General features: G+C 40.0%; 1 long non-coding RNA gene across 1 annotated transcript in view; it reads right to left on the bottom strand.

Moving 5' to 3' along the window:
- Positions 1 to 8,769: 8,769 nt before the first annotated feature.
- LOC131514364 (uncharacterized) overlaps positions 8,770 to 17,952 on the bottom strand; it is an 81,884-nt gene continuing 72,701 nt past the window's right edge. Inside the window, exon 4 of the long non-coding RNA XR_009263041.1 lies at positions 8,770 to 9,077. This is a non-coding gene — a long non-coding RNA (uncharacterized LOC131514364). The remainder of the gene's footprint in view (positions 9,078 to 17,952) is intronic.

The raw sequence follows: 17,952 nt of genomic DNA, 5'->3' as shown, positions 1-17,952 counted from the left end.
AGACTGAAATGAAATAACAATTTTAAAGTAGCCAGTACATTCGATTACTGTTAAGTGTTATTTCCCTCTCATGAGCTTAACTCAAGGGGTCAATTCAGATAACTACAAAAACATCCATTATAAGCAAAGGATGAACAAAGGACCTTGAATCACAGAGAAAGGAAAGGAGACTTGAAGCCAAGAAAGCTCCGGGAAGGCTTCCAGGTCTGTAGTAAAAGAGAAAGAGAATCCCTTCCCCTTTCCTAGTACGTGGTCATCCCATGGCCAAGTTTCTACTTGGGCAAATCTGGTCTTTGGCACTCTACTTTCTTCTTGTACCTGTCTCCTGCCTCTTATTTCCTCTGTCCTTTGGATCCTTAGGTGGAGTGAAGCCCATCCACGTTGCCTGACTCAGAGGAGTGGGCAGTGTTGGCCAGCTCCCCCAACCCAGCTCCCCTCGCTTCTGGAGCTACTGCTATTTGTTCCAAAGCAAACAGATTATACTAACCCCCATCCAGTTACATGACTGGTTGTGGCCTCCACCCTCCTAACATTCGTAGTTCTTCCTCATTGAGGCTCATTTCACAAAGAGAAATCTAAGCAGCATCCCTGCCCCTTGAGAGTATACCCACTGAGACAGCTCCTCCAAGCTTTGTTGATTTTTCAGGGTCTTCCTTTTACCACCCTTGGATGCCTAGGCTCTCGGAAAGCTGCCACATTCTCCATGACAGCTTTCCCGGAGGAGTTCTGGCCAGCTGAGAGTCCATGTTACCTCATCGGTAGTAGGTGTTTACAAGTCAAGGGCTGTTTGTTCCCAAACCATGGATGAGCTGGGTTTCTGTACTGCTCCTCTACATTTTTCCATCATAAAATTTCCTCTCATAAAAATCCACTCTAGCCTTTTTCTTTTTTTTTTCTTTAGCATATATTCCATATATTAAATACAGAAACCACATGTCAATTTTTTTGGTTAAAGACAGATCTAAAGAGCAGCAAAGCTTTTAATTTCCTGCTTGAAAAATTGGATTATTCACATAAGAAACATGTGAAAACAAATTCCTTATTTGATCAGATAAAAGGGGTGAGGCTTATCTAGAATTATGACACACACTTCTCCTTCACTTAGTCATTCCTTCTATTTCTCCAGCCAGCCTGAGTATTTCTGTACAGTGAGTCCACTCTGATATGGCTCCTATCTTAATATTTATTCTTCTCACCTGATATTTCAAGACGTCTGCTAGCCGAGAGTGGGAAGGCAAGCTGAGCAAACTTTAGAGGGTACTTTGAATTTAATTTAGCAAGGTGTTCAGAAACGCTACAGCCAGTTGCTAAGTTATCTTCCCACCCTGCCTGGTGATGGCAGTGGGTCTAAGTGAGCAGAGGCAATGGGCCATGGTGAGAGAGCACTGGATTGCCACTGGGGCAAGATATTTGCTGAACCACTTCTTAGCGGCATGACATGACGAAGTTATTCAATCTTGTGAGGCCTCCTTTTCTCACATTTAAGATGTCGGTGACAAGCCATACCCATGAAATCAATAATAATCAACAAGATCATCTGACTCCTACAGCATTTGGATACCCGTGTGCCAGATACTGTGCTAAGTGCTGGGGATATAGATTTGAGCAAGATAAAATTCCTGCTCTCAAACAGCGCAGAATCTAGTAGGAAAGTCAGACACGTAGATAGGTATATCGAGTGTTGTGGAAGTATGTTCCACAGTGGCTCACGAGATGGGAGATTATATCAGACATACGTAGGGAGCTTTTCAAATTACACACAGCCAGCCCCGGAGGAAAGGTGTTACACTATCAATACTCACTTCTTTAAAACTGCTTCTGCACATATTTAGCAATGGAAGGCAGGTAGTTTAAGTCAACTCCCCAACATTTTCTATATAACCATATAATTTCCCACCCCAGATCCCTAAAACCTCTTCTGTATACAATATCCTTGGGCAAAATAAATCATTACCTAACCTTCAACTTCCACTTGTTCGCTAATGACTCTGAAATCTGTATCTTTAGACCAGACTGCTCTCCTCCGGAACAACTGACGGCTGGTGGGTATTTATCTTCTGGAGGATCTGTGGGGTTTTCATTTGCACTAAAAGAGACACTTAACTCAGGGCCCTTCGCCCTTCTTCTGGTGGACCTACTCCCCCTGTACCCCCACCTACTGAAGGGCACACGGTTCACCCAAGGTGACTACCTTCCAGTCATCCTAGACTCTTTCCATCTTTTGCATCATTTTTAGTCAGCCACCAAATCCTATAAATGCTGTCTCTGAGACACATGATCTATATCCCCAGCTCTGTATTCCCACTGCCCTGATCCTAGTTAAAATCTGCATTAACCTGTAATCATCTTTCTTCTGTACTATCACTATGACCTTCTTGTCTACTTCAAAATGCTACTGTATATAAACTATAACGTTTCTTTCTCACAGGCAAATCTGGTGATGTCACCTCCAGCTAAAATTCATCCAGTGATTTTTTCCCTCTTTCCTCCTTCCCAAAACCCACAACTATGTCTTATTCCTTTTGCTGCTTGGTCAATTCTGGGACAGGGTGAGGGACTGATATATGCTGGGGAAGGAAGATGTATAAGGAAAGAATTGTAGAAGAGATCATCCTGCACTGAAGTAATTTATAGTCTGATTTGGAAGGCACTGGAAGAGTCAGATAGGTCATTTGGTGATCACTTACTGAATACCTGCGATGCGCCAGGCGTTAAGGCAGATGACTAGCTGCGGTGATTAAAATGCATGGTTCCTGCACTGAAGCTGGGAGAATTGCACTATAATACGTTTTGTACCATTATATTTGTATAAAGTACTATCAGAGCACGGAGCTTGAGTTGTGACTTGAAGGTTGAGGAGGAAGCTACCAGGCTATGGTGGTCTGCATGGGGAGATAAGGGAGCCAGAGTTTACAGCATGAGGAAGCATGATGTTTGGGAAATAGAAAGTACTTTATTGCCACAGGAGGGTAGGGTGCTCAGGGAAGGGTGATTGAGGGGGCAGGAGAGCAAACGGTTAGTCTGAAGCATTTGTTCGTTTATTCACTCACTCATTCATGTGTTCATCAATAAATGTTTTTTTACCTAACATCCTCCCCAGAGTTTCCTATTAGCTCTGTCAGCCCCAGAGAACTATGCCTGTGTCCTGGCTTAAGTCAAGAACTTGAGGGGTGCCTGGATGCCTCAGTTGGTTGGGCGTCCGACTTCGGCTCAGGTCATGATCTCAGGGTCCGTGGGTTCGAGCTCCGCGTCAGGTTCTGTGCTGACAGCTTGGAGCTTGGAGCTTGCTTTGGAATCTGTGTCTCCGTCTCTCTTCCCTTCCCCTGCTTGCACTCTCTCTCTCTCTTTTTCAAAAATAAATAAATGTTAAAAAAAAAATTTGAAAAAATAAAGAAGAGTCACCCGTGAATAGATAAAAAAATTCTAAGTGAAATCACCATTGATCTATTTGCTTCCCTCTCCCCAACCTCCATTCTCAGTCGCCATAGCATGCCTTCAAACCCTTAAATATTTCTATCTACTATTCCATCCACAGATTAGAGATGGCATCCTTTAAATGAATTAGAATAAAGGAAATAAACCCACTTAAGGAGAAAGGGCGTCTGCACAGAAACCTTTGCTGCTATAAATATTCAGGACAGGAAGGCACACGGTTAAGTCAGTTCCCTGCCACCTTCAGTGTATAGTTTTTATGTTTAAAACTCTCAGTGTTCAATCATTACTCCTATTCTGGCAGTCTTTCCTTTTGTGCGTGTGAGCTCCCCCCTATTAAATAAGCCTCTCTTTTGGAAGAATGCTCATGGCAATGACTATAATTACACCCAAAGACTGAGCTGGAAAATGCAGTGATGTGACAGCTTTTGTGATAGGAAGGGTAGAGAAAGAGTGAAAGCTTATAATTTTCTTTGAGGTATCTTGAAGTCTGACAGTAGCCTTGCCCTTGTGATGTAAATGTGCAGTGACCCAGACACTCAGGAAAGACTAAGCCAGACAGACATGCCAAGTCCCTGCTACATGGTCTACCAGTCAACAAGCAAGGGAGACCCAGCACAGTGCTGAGTTCCCTTCTTTAGAGGGAATAGTCTAGAACAGTTGTTGCCCCATTTTGTAGTAATGTCAAAACTTTTCATTCCTCATACGAAATGAGAGGTTTTTTTTATACATTATGTGCGAAAATACATAATACAAGTAACTACACACTTCTTATTACTTAGAGATAAATGTATTTCATTCATCACAATAGCATGCATAGATACCTGAAAAACAGAACATCTGTGTTTTAAAAATATGATTTATTCCATCTACTCACCAAGCTTGGCTCCTTATGTATTTGAAGACACTTCCAGCAGCCCAGAAACCCATGATTTCCGACTCTCCTGCACTGCCCCTACTTCAAGGTCTCAGACTTGGAATAGTGTCTTCCTTACATTCATTCATTTGTTTATTGGTTTAATTGTAGCTTTTCATTAAAAAAAAAAAAGCATAGGGGCCCATTATATTTTGGCCATCATGCTAGGGATCATAGATACAAAGTCAAATGATATTCTGTACCTGCCCTTGAGAAACTTCAGTTCATTTGGGGAGGCAGGTATATAAATCTGTAACAGTACAATGGGCACAAAAGAGGATACTGTTGGTCACTTCTACTGAGGAAGAGTTACTATAAAAGCTTTCGTGTAGGAGGTATTATCCATCAGCAATTGCCACAATAATGCTTTGCAACAAACTGCTCAAAGACGTGATGACTGAATGCTTCTGAGGCTTATGGTCTGCAAGATGAGAGCCAATTCCCTGGGCTGTGCTTGACTCCAGGCTTTGGGCTGCACTCTCTAAGCTGCAGGTTGGGTTCAGATCTGCTCTCCATGGTTCTCATCCTCCTCCTCAGACCAGATGGTCTCATAGTGAGTCACTAAAAAGCAAGAGAGCTTGACTGTGCAGAAATCATTTCATTCTCTGCTCTTGCCGCAGTCACCAAAATTCCATTGGCCAAAGCAAGTAATCTGGCCAAGCCCAAAGTCAAGGAGTAGGGAAGTATACTCAACCGTTCCATTACATGGATATGGATACTGCTACAGGGAAGTGAAGAGCTGGGACCAAAAAGCGAACTTACTGTAGGAGAGAGACCTTTGATCTACATTCTGAGAGAGGATTACCAGTTTTATCTGGTGGACCTAAATATCTGGAATAAGAATCAGGAGAAATAAAGGAACATTCGTGTGCAGTATTTGGCCCGAGAGAAATGTTCTGACACGTAGGAGTTGGGGCTTTTCTGGGGGATCCATGTTCGATGTCCGTCATGGAATATACTGGGGCCAGTAGTGAGTAGAGATGAGCCCAGCCTATGCCTGTCAGAGCTAAGTAGATCTAGAGGATATTCAACGAAAGACCCCATCCTGCTGATTCTAGGTCCAGATTGACCATGAAAGGGCAGTGTCTCTGGTTTTTAACCCAGTGTCTCTGGTTTGATGACCTTGAAATCTAAAAGAAGGAAACCAGGACTCACAGTCTGTGCTGCCTTTTGCACCAACCCATTCTTTATGCTGTTGTCTTCCGAGTATTGAGTTTGTGGTTTGTGCTGGTTTCCTACTGCCGCTGTAAACAAATTATCACAAATGTAATGGCCTAAAAACAGCAGAAATTTATTATTTCACAGTTCTGAAATGGGTCTTGTGGGCTAAAGTCGGGCTGTTGGCATGGCTCCATTCCTCCTGGAAACTCTGGGAGAGAATCTGTTTCCTTGCCTTTGCCAGCTGCCAGAGGCCAACAGCATTCCTTTGCTCTGTATTTCCTTCCTCCATCTTCAAAGCCAGCAGTGGAGCATCTTCAAAACTACCTCTGAGCTTCTGCATCCCTCTTCCACCTTTAAAAGACCTTGTGATTATATTGGGCCCACCCTGTTAATCCAGGATGATTTCCTTATTTTAGGAGTAGCTAGTTAGCAAACTTAATCCCACCTACAACCTTAATTCCTCCTTGCCATGCAACCTAGGCATGTGGACATGTTTGAAAGGCCATTATTCTGCCTCCCACTTGTGTCAGGGAGTGGGGGTGACAAACAATGCATTGGCATTATGCTCGATGACATACCAGCACTTTCATTTTTTTCTGCGCTCACTTTTGAATCAGCAGAATAGTAAGCAGAGAACCATTTCATAAATTTTTTTTTAATGTTTATTTATTTCTGAGACAGAAAGAGACAGAGCATGAATGGGGGAGGGGCAGAGAGAGAGAAGGAGACACAGAATCTGAAGCAGGCTCCAGGCTCTAAGCTGTCAGCACAGAGCTCGACACGGGGCTCGAACTCACAAACCGTGAGATCATGACCTGAGCCGAAGTCGGTTGCTCAACCAACTGAGCCACCCAGGCACCCCTAGAACCATTTTATAAGTGAATAAATTGTAACTCAGACACATTAAGTGGCAATGTAGTATAGCAAAATAGTGACTTGCTGCTTGTTCGATTATCTCAGAGTACTCTGAATGTATCTAGGTTGGCCCTTGCCTCACTCTATTGCAGTTGTTTGTCACATGTCCATCTCATCACTTCCAGGCAGGCATGGAGTCATTTTATGCTCTCTGTGCCTTAGCAGTTAAGGATCATGAAAGAAAAGAGCATTCATTAGACACTCATTGTGTCCATCATGTGCCAGGGACTCCTTATATGACTTGTAGTTTGTTTTTTCCCATACTTGAAGATGAGTAAACGTGGACTCAAGGTCATATGGCCCTCAGCACAGAGCAAGGCTGGAAATCATACTGAGATCTGCCTGACTCCAAAGCCAGCATTCTTTCCCTGCTTCTTATGGGCCAGGGATCCCTCAACTGAGTTTTGAAGAAGAAATAGTGTGGGCTATTGGATTTAAGTGTCAGAAATTGACACTTAGAGACACAAGGAGCAGTTATAATGCTGTACTTTTGTTTCTAAATGACTTTGACTTTTCTAATGAAGAAAATGTTCAAATGTCCAACCCTCATCTTGGTTTCAGCAACAATCAGTGTGTGGCGTTGGTCAATTCACTGCCTCTCTAAGCAAGTTTCTTTTATAATGAGGAGGGTGGAGTAGGTGACCTCTAAGTTTCCCACTGTGATTTGAGACTTGTTGATATCTACACAGGTTATTATAGGAAGAGATGAGACTGGAACACAGATTTTGTGTTCAGAGCAGGGCAGCTTTTTTCATTCATTCATTTATTCATGAGTGTGTGGACTATTCCAGTTTTAAGAGAGAACTTTGAAATGAAAAGTACACGATTAATTCATGTGTCCAAATCCACAAAATATACAACAGCAAGAGTGAACTATGGACTTTGGGTGATTATGATGTGTCAGTGTGGGTTTATCAGTTTTAACAAATGTACCTCTCTGATGGGGGAGTTTTCTCTGTGTGGGGGTAGGGGGTACAAGGGAAAATCTCTGTACCATCCCTTCAATTTTGTTGTGAACCGAAACTGATTAAAGTTTTAATACGATAAAGTCTATTTCTCTAAAGCTACATATATTCTGGCCAAATAAACTGTGACACTTTAAAACTGTTTGTTTTTCAAACATGTACTGAATTTCTTTGAACTCTTTTCATTGCCTTTTTAAGTGAAAACTTATGAAATAATTCAAACATGTTTTAAAAGGAAATAACATGGCACCTATGTACCCAATACCCGAATTTAACAAATATTTACATTATATAGTATCTGTTTCAATTTTTTTAAAGAAATACAACATTACAGATAAAATCAGGTTCCTTACCTCATATTCCTTCTCACACTTCCCAAAGCAAAATTACTACCCTGAAGCTGGTATGTAATCTCGCATTCCTTAATTGTAATAAATGCATTTATATCTATAACACTTTCATATGATGTTGTTTTGAGTATTTTTGAAACTTCCAAATGATGCCATGCAAGAAAGATTCCATCAACAATTTTTTTTCACTCAATCTTTTAGTTTCAAGATTCATCCATGTTAATATCTATAGAACTATTCATTTTTTCAATTTTTAATGTTTATTTATTTTTGAGAAAGAGAGAGAGAGAGAAAGAGAGAGACAGAGCATGGGCGGGGGAGGGGCAAAGAGAGAGGGAGACACAGAATCCAAAGCAGGCTCCAGGCTCCAAGCTGTCAGCACAGAGCCTGATGCAGGGCTGGAACTCACAAACGGTGAGATCATGACCTAAGCCAAAGTTGGACACTTAACCAACTGAGCCACCCAGGTGCCCCTAGATCTATTCATTTTAATTGCTGTATTGTATTTCACTGTTTGACTATAATGTTTATTTTCCACTATGGTAGTGAACTTAAACTTTTTTATATTTAAAACAGTACTGCAATGAACATCCTCTCGATGCATGTCCTTGTTCCTACGGGCTAGCGTTAGCATTGTCTGGGCTCCTCAAAGTGTGGACTGAAGACTATTACCAGATAATGACTACAAAGTACAGAAATTGAGAATAAGCTTTCAGAAACTTGAAAAGCAAATTACCTGGGTACTTTGATGTCTGCTGAACTGACAAGAAAAAAAAAAGTATCATATGCAGGCTTGTATTTTGTATTTTTAAAAATTTTCTTTAATGTTTATTCATTTTTTGAGAGGGGGGCTGGGTAGAGACAAAGTGTGAGCAGGGGAGGGGCGGAGAGAGAGGGAGACACAGAATCTGAAGCAGGCTGCAGGCTCTGAGCTGTCAGCATAGAGCCCGATGCGGGGCTCGAACTCACAAACCACGAGATCATGACCTGAGCCAAAGTCGAACGCTTAACCAACTGAGCTACCCAGGTGCTATTTTGTCTATGTTTATGTTTTATTTGTTTTATGTTTTTACTGTATTTTACAAAAATATTGATCCTCAACAGGTTGGAATGTTAACACTCGGTTTTTTATTCAGAGAATTTGAGGATCTTGAGACAGTTTCTACCTAGAAGTGGCATGTCTGGTTTGATGAACTGGTGCATTTTTAGCTCTATAAGGTGTTAACAAATTGCACTCCGGAACAGTCAAACCAATTTCCATTCTCCTCTGCGGTATATGAAGGTTCTCTTTTTTCCCAGTTGTGTTGTCAGACTTCAAAATCTTTGCCAACACGGTACCTGTGAAATGATATTTCATCTTAATTATAGCACTTATCTGATTAATAGTTAGGTTGGACATCTATATGTTTGTTAGGTTCCCATTTGTGTGACTCTGACAAGGTAGATTTTCTCAGTTTACATTTGTGAAAATATGTCTGTAACAAGCTAGCTGTGGGAGGTAAAGTATTATAACAGGTATAACTGGTTTTGACTAAGAAAAACCTAGAATAGCTAGTTTTGGCTTGATGAAGGACAGGAAAAGCTAGTTGTAGCAAATGAACGCATACACAGGTACTTCAGTGTCTTTCCTGGTATTTTAGACTTTGGACAATGATTCAGTCATCAGCACTAAGACATTTCAGTGGACTAATTATCACTGAGAATTCTGTACCTGTCATCCAGTTCTGATAGCCAGTGACTTTCTGGTCCTAATGAGGCTGAAGACACAGAGTGAGACTGAATTCACCTGTGAGCTTTGTTATTTTCTGGAGCTGTGATCTGACCTCTCACTCACTCTACCTTTGGTACGAGCGAAATAACTGGGGAGAAGGTATGGAGGTGGGCACACTTTATCAGGCATTCTCTTCCAATCACCCTGTACTCAGCCTGATTTTTTTTTTTTTTAATGCAAACCAGAACCTATGCTTCCATACTTAAAACCTCTCGGTACCTTCCTACAGCATTATAAAATCTGAATTACTTGGCCTGGATCTTTCCTGTTTCTTCCATCCCTCTCACCTTCCCTTCCTCCTAGCCTGTGAGTTGACATTTCTTGCAGAGCCCCAGTTTATGGCCAATTGTTTCACACTTTAGTCACTTGGCTTAAAGAATGCCTATTCCCAGAATACTTTCTTCCCCCAGTTGGCCTGGTGCACATTTCCTCCTCATTCATAACTCAACTATGAAGGCTCTCCCAGGGAGAATGGATTATTTTCATTTGTATGCTCTATTAAATTAAAGTGTTCACACATTCCCTCCTTTTTACAATAAACTTTTGCCCAAGGTGCATAGCTCAATGAATTATTACAAAAAGAACAACTGGTGTAACCATCACCTGGCCAACAAATGGAAAGTTATGAGTCCCTCTCTCCACTAACTAGTACTTTATACAAATGAAAGCACATCACATGTACTTTCTCTGTCTGGTTTCTTTAGTTTACCGTTCATTGTATTTGTGAGATTTATCCCATGCTGTATAGAGCAGCTCATTTGTTTTCCTTGCTTTATAGTATTTAATTTATGTCAACATTGCATGTATTGATTTGTTTTTCAAATTGTTGGTGGATATTAGAGTTGTTCCTATTTTGAGACATTAAAAATAATGCTTCTGGGGCACCTGGGTGGCTCAGTCAGTAAAGCATCTGACTCATGATCTCAGGGTTGTGAGTTCAAGCCCCACATTAGGCATGGAGTCTACTTTAAAAAAAATGTTTCTATGAACATGCATGCACATGTCTTTTGGTGCACATGTGTGTATATGTTTCTGGTGGACATATACCTAAAAATGGAATTGCTGGGTCATAAGGTATGTGATATGTTTAACAGATAATGACAGTTTTTCAAAGTAGTTGTGTGTATTTATACTCCCCCAACAATTTTGCTTGTAATCAGCTCTTTTATTTTAGCTATCATTTTGAGTATTGTTGTTGTTTTAATTTTAATTTCTCTAATGACTAATGAAGTTGAGCATTCATATATTTATTGGCCATTTAGATATCCTATTTTCTGAAGTGCCTGTTTACATCACCCCTTACACATGTACTTTTCCCCTCAAGGTTGTCTGTTCTGTTATTGTTTTTAGAGGTTCTTTATAACTTTAATAGAGTCCAGTTTATCAGCATTTTCCAGACAACCCACCAAATCATAAGAAATAACACATTGCTGTTATTTTAAGCCACTTTGTTTGGGGAGTGTGTTCAAGAGCAATGGATAAGTGAAGCAGAAGAGTAAGAGAGTCTTTTATCTATGAGAGTCATCTTATCACTTGGAGTCAATTTATCACTTGATTCATCAGAAACCCAAAAAAGTTCTTAAAGAACTGTGTTGGCCTGGGCAGAGACATTTCCAAATGAAAAGAGGCCTCTAAGCCCTCAAACTTCTATGGGGAGGAAGTAGGTTAAGGCTTCTCAGCTACAAACATCCAGTGGAAAAAGCAGGATAGAGGGCTCTCCAGAGGCTAGGGTGAAGAGCAACGGAGATCTATTCCAAGAAGCAGGACTAGCAACATATGCCCAGTGGATTTGGGAATTGCTATGTATCAATGACCGCTTTGCACCTCCTTTTCACTCCCCTGGTTTTTTTTGTTTGTTTGTTTTTAATTTTTTTAACGTTTATTTATTTTTGAGACAGAGAGACAGAGCATGAACGGGGGAGGGGCAGAGAGAGAGGGAGACACAGAATCGGAAGCAGGCTCCAGGCTCTGAGCCATCAGCCCAGAGCCTGACGCGCGGCTGGAACTCATGGACCGCGAGATCATGACCTGAGCCAAAGTCGGACGCCCAACCGACTGAGCCACCCAGTCGCCCCTTCACTCCCCTGTTTTGAATGCAAGCATTTATTTTGGTCATCGTATCCCTAGCTTATGAAGGTATATTGAGTGTATGTGTCTGTGTGTATTCAGGAGAAGGGGGATAGAGATAACTTGTCTTTTTAATTCACGGTCTGCACTACCTCAATATATCTGCAGGAAAACATCTCATGAGCCCCATCTGAATTTGGACGTGACTTAGATTACAAGATGCCATATGGGATGAGCTTTGGGAGTCCAGAGAGAGGTGAATGTAAGTATATTTTATCTGTGCGGGATGTGAATCCTTAAAGACCAGAAAGTACACTGTAATATCTCATCTTAAACATGACACCCAGTATTCTTGTTCTTATGTAATTAGTCCCCTCCCACATGACATCTGGGTTAACTTTGTGACTTGTTTTAACTATTAGAATATGGCAGAAACAACATCATGCCGGTTCTGGACATAAGGCTCAACAAGGCCAGGCAGCTTTCACTTTTGCATTTTGGGGATCTCTGAGTTGTCATAGAAGACATTCAGATACCCTGATGGAGGGATCATATGGAAAGGTCATGTGGACAGGGAAGAGGGCTAGATCCATGGAAACAAAGAGAGGAGCCCAGTTGTCTCAGCTGAGCCCAACCTCCCAGCCTTCCCCCCACAAGGTGTCAGTGAGTGAAGCCATCCTGGCTGTTGTAATTCCAGCTAATGTTTAATCGCAGCTCCATGAGACACCTGAAGTGACACCACCACAACCGCCCACTGAGTCCCAGTCAATCCGTAGAATTATGAGTAATGACAGAATTGTGGCTGGTTTAAGCCACTACGTTTTGGAGTGGTAAGAAAACAACATTTCTATACTATTACTCTACTTTGTGAACCTGCTTTATCTCTCCTTTAGTTAGATCTTCAATTTCCCCCAACAATGTTTTATAGTTTTCTGTGTAGAGATCTTGCACATGTTTTTAGATTGGTTCTTAGACACATGGCTTGTGTATACTACTGGTAAATGGCACTATGTTTAACACTCGATTTTCTAATTGTTTATTGCTAGCTTATAGAAATTTAACTGTGTATAGAAACTAAATACATGATTTTGTTTTACTGACTGTGTACCCAGTGACCTTCTTTAATTCTCCTCTTAATTCAACCGTTTATCTGTAGATACTTTAGATTCTTCTACATATGAAATTATGTATAAATAATGACAGATCTATGTCTCCCTTTCCAATTCTAATAGGGTTTATTTCCTTTTTCCTTACCTAATTGCACTGGCTAGGACCTCCAGCACAATGAACTAGCCATTCTTGTCTCATTCTTGATTTTTAAAAAATTTTCAATATTTAACTGTTTTTTTTTTAATGTTTATTTATTTTTGAGAGACAGAGCATGAGCGGGGGAGGGGCCAAGGGAGAGAGACAGACAGACAGACAGACAGACAGAATCTGAAGCAGACTCCAGGCTCTGAGCTGTTGGCACAAAGCCCAACATGTGGCTTAAATCCACGAACTGTAAGATCATGACCTGAGCTGAAGTCGGAGGCTTAACGGACTGAACCACCTAGGTGCCCCAAACTCTTTCTTTTTTTTTTTTTTTTTAAGTTGGCTCCACACTGGGCATGGAGCCCAATACAGGGCTTGAGCTCATGACCCTGAGATCAAGACCTGAGCTGAGATCAATAGTCAGATGCTTAACCAAATGAGCCACCAAAACACCCCTCAATATTTAACTCTTAAGCATGGGTTTTCCAGATACGTTTGGGAAGGCAAGAATTTTTATTATAAATGGGTATTGAATTTTATAAAAAAAACTTTTTCTGCATCTATTGAGATGATAATATGATTTTTTATATCCATTACTGTGATGAATTACATTGATTTTTAACTTTAAAACCAATCTTACATGTCAAATAAATCCAATTTGTTCATGAGGTATTATTCTTTTTACCTATTACAAACTTGATTCCTTGTTATTTTTAAAAAAATTTTGCATGCATGTTCATGAGAGAGAATGGATTATAATTTCTTTCTTTGTGTGTCATTGTCAGGCTTGGGTATAAAGGCTATGTAAATCCCATAAATTTCTTTCCTATTTCTTTCCTATTCTCTGGAAAAGTTTGTGTAAGATTGATGTTATAACTTTTTTCAATGTTTAGTGGAATGCACTAGTGAAACATCTCAGGTGGGGAAGATTTTAATTATAGGCTCACTTCCTTTGATAGATGTGACATTATTCAAATCCTCCTATTCTTACTGTGTTCATTTTGATACATTGAGATTTTCAATTTGTCAACTTTACCCAGATTTGCAAAATTATCAGTATAAAATTATTTGCATGGTCACCTTAATGATCTTTTCAATGATTGTTTTTTCATTTCTAAACTTGTTTAGTTGCACTCCCTACCCTGCCAATTCCTTTTTCCCTCTCTCTTCCTGTCTCCCCCCTCCACTACCCTCCCTCCCCTGCTTTTCCTGGTCAGACTGGCCAGGTGTTTGTCAATTTCATAGGTTTTGTTTTGTTTTGTTTTGTTTTGTTTTGTTTTGTTTTTAAGGATCAGATAAACCTCATTATTTGTTTTCTGTTTTATTATTTTCTATTTTGTTCTTTATTATTTACCTTCTCTACTTAATCTGAGTTTGCTGTTCTTTTTCTACGTTGTTGAAATATTGAGATTTTTCATTTTCAGTTTTTCTACTTCTCTAAAGGCTACATTTAAGTGTATAAATTTCTCTGGGAACACAGCTTCAGATGCAGCCCTACAAGTTTTGATACATCGCATTTTTAACACGTTCAATTAAAAATATATTTGAATTCCTATTGTGATTTTTGGGTTGACCTATCAGATTGTTTAGTAATATATTATTAATTTTTAAAATTGTGGGAGTTTGTATAGGTATTTTTGTTAGTTATTAGTAGCTTAATTACATTGTGGTCAGAGAACATACTCTGCTTTATTTCAGTTTTTATTTATTTATTTATTTATTTATTTATTTATTTAAGTTAACTGATCTCTACATCCAACAGGGGCTTAAAGTTTTGACTCCAAGATCAAGAGTCGCACACTCTACTGACTGAACTAGGCAAGTGTTCTATTATTTCAGTTTTTTATGTTTGTTAAGACTTCCTTTCTAGAATTCAGTTGGTTCACTCTTCTCTATATATTAATTTCATCAAATTTGTTAATCATGTTGCTCAAATCCTCACATTTTTACTTTTTTTTTTTTTTTTTTGGTTTGCTCATTCTTTTTATAACTTTTAGCAAAAGAGTTGTGTTAAAATCTCCCATTATGATCATGGATTGATCTACTTCTCCCCTTTAGTTCTGAGAATGTTGTTTCACATATTTTGAGGCTACACAAAAATCAATAGTGATAATCTTCCAAAGAACCACTCCACTGGGCAACCCTGAGTGCTGGGTTATCCAGGAGACCTGGAAAGACCTCTGGCTGGCCTGGATCATTCATATAGCTCATTTTTGCTCTGTTACTCTTAGATGTTAGTGGCCTCCTTGTGGTTTGGTACATGCTTAACACACTCCTGCTTGGAGCCTTTGAATTTTCCATTCCCTGTCCCTAGAACACTCTTCTAGGTGTCCTCAAGGCTTGTGTCAGTGAGAGATACGAAGCACACAGAATTATACCTGGATCACAGGAGCTATTATAAGAGCAGGGAAGGAATACTATGAGTTCAAGTGTAAGGAGGGCATCATGGAGGGTCATTAAGATTCACCCAGAGAAAAACCAATTTTGAATGGGGACAGAGAACAACATATTGTAGTCAAGTAAACCAAGGCATGGAGCTGTGAACATGAGAGCTTCTCTTGAAACATCGCAGTGAGTCCAGGGCTCAGGTAGGAAAATGGTAGGTGATAGGTGAAAAGACTTGGAAAATAAGTTGAATCACAAAATAAAGGGCCGTGAAGATGAGGCAAAGGATTTTGGACTCTGCATTATCCGTCCTCCTCCCAGACTCTTAACTTATTAGAATATAAGATTCCTGAGGACATACCTAGAAAGATGCTCTGCACATAACAAGCAATCCATGTTCTACATACTGGTGATTAAGCACGCAGGCCCTGGGGTGAGGTTGTCTGGGTTCGGATCTTGCCCCATTCCTTCTTTACTGTAGGTGCCTAAATGCTCTACCCCTTCTTTTCCTGATCTGTAAAAAGGGGCTGACATACCAGGCTCACTGGGTAGGTGAGGATTAGCTGTTATATATAAAGCACTTGGTATACGTTTATCACATAACCATTAGCTGTTATTAACTTGGAAAATTCCTAATTTCTTTAATTTTTTTTAAGTTTATTTATTTTGAGACAGAGTGTGTGTGTGTATGCACACAAGCGGGGAGGGACAGAGAGAGAGGGAGAGGAAGAATCCCAAGCACAGAGTCCAACGTGGGGGTCGATCCCACGAACTGTGAAGTCATGACCTAAGCCAAAACCCAGAGTCACTTAAACTACTGAGCCACCCAGGTGCTCCAAAAATTCCTAATTTCTATAATAGTCTCCTTACATTCAAGATTCAAACTTCTGCCTTAAGGGAGAAATTTGTAAGCAGAGGTGGAGGAAGGAGAACTTATATCACCCAACCTAGTAACTATAGCCTGACCCCACAACATTTTTCTAATTTCTTTGTGACAAGTACTGTCTCAGTTTCCAAAGTGTTGTTCAATCAAGTGACAACATGGCAGTGACTGCTGGGATTTTTATCTGTTTCTATGACACCTAAAATTTAATAAATAAGGAAAGGATGATAAGGAGGCCTTATATTCTGATCATTACTTTGCTTCCAAGAGCTGTTACTCCATGTAAGTGTCCCCGCAAAAGCTTAGCTATTCAAGTGATGGTTAGAAATCAGCTGGGGGGGAGCACCTGGGTGGCTCAGTTGGTTAAGCGTCCAACTCTGGCTCAGGTTGTGATCTCACGGTTCATGGGTTCGAGCCATGCATCGGACTCTCTGCTGTCAGCACCAAGCCCGCTTTGGATCCTCTGTCCCCCTCTCTCTCTGCCCTTCCCTGCTCACACATGTGCGTTCTCTCTCTCTCTTTCTCTCTCTGTCTCTTTCTCTCTCTGAAAAATATAAAAAAAGAAAGAAAAAATAAATCAGCTGTGTGTGATTCCACAGCAGTTGATTTTCCTGACTGATGTGTTTTACAGACGATTAGCAGAGAACAGAGTACTTGCCATCAAGGACAAGAAGTAAAGAGAATTACCTAGAGCAAGTAAAACAAAACCCGAAATGCAACATAGATACAACAGAAACGCTTTCCCATCCCTGGTTTGCCGTTCTAACTTGTCCTGAAGTGTGTACTGAAAGAACTTGATGGGATGGGCAGACAGTGCCAGCACTGAGACAACACTGTCACTGGGAAAAGTCACTTGACAAATCCTAATCTTGCCAACAGCCGCACCATTAGCGGCTCTGATGCTAAGATTAAATTAAGTCTGTGCCCCAGGAAAGCATAACTATGCCAGGATACTCCTCCCACGGAGTGTTTTTCACGTTGAAGCTTAATGTTCTCAACACTCAGCTCGAGATCTGTTTTCAGTTGCTATACAAAGGATTAGTGAAAATAACTCCTTCTCATGTGATTAATGTTTCAGAAATATATCCCATTGTAGAATTCATAGAAGACCCTGACTTCCTATAGAAAGGCCTTCAAAAAACAAGGTAAAGAAAATAAAATCATAGATGTCTAAGTATAACAGACAAAATTTTGATTTTGATATTATATTCAATAATAAATCTTGGTCAATGAATGTTTATTTCAAAAGAAAAGGCATGCACAGCCACCTTCTTACTAATGGTAGGAAATTACATAGCTATTTAAATATTGAACTATTGCAAATTAAGGTGTAAATGTTGATGATGTTCAGAGATGGACTGCACACTTTACCCTTACTCTGGTCTTAGTAATATTTTCTGTGGAGCCATCATGACAGGTCAGTCCAGTTTTTGAGGACTCAGTATTCAAATCATTGTAAAAGAAGGGGGATAATACTACTGACCTCACGTCATTATTATGAAAATAAAGCAAAATCAAGTAAACAATACTTTTAAAAAACTGTTAACAATATAGAGCTCTTAATTAGTAATATTATGAGGAAAGAAACACAATAAATTCCAGTCTTTCCATACAATCACATAAATACATGTATGCATGCATATATGGGTATATATTTATTCTTATTCTGGTTAACCTGAAGCACAGCTGTATAGATCTACACCTAACAAAGGTATATGGGAATTTTATAATTAAAGCTAGAGGTTTTTTCTATCAACATATCAAGCACTTTCTTTGTTTTCTAAAAACCACGATAGCAATTTTTATATTTGTTATACCAGAACATAATTAGTGGTTATTCACAGGAACACGGA

This window comes from Neofelis nebulosa, chromosome 6, assembly GCF_028018385.1.
Source record: "Neofelis nebulosa isolate mNeoNeb1 chromosome 6, mNeoNeb1.pri, whole genome shotgun sequence".
NCBI lineage: Eukaryota > Metazoa > Chordata > Mammalia > Carnivora > Felidae > Neofelis > Neofelis nebulosa.
Note: the sequence above shows the minus strand (reverse complement) of the source record. Positions and strands in the feature narration are given on the sequence as shown.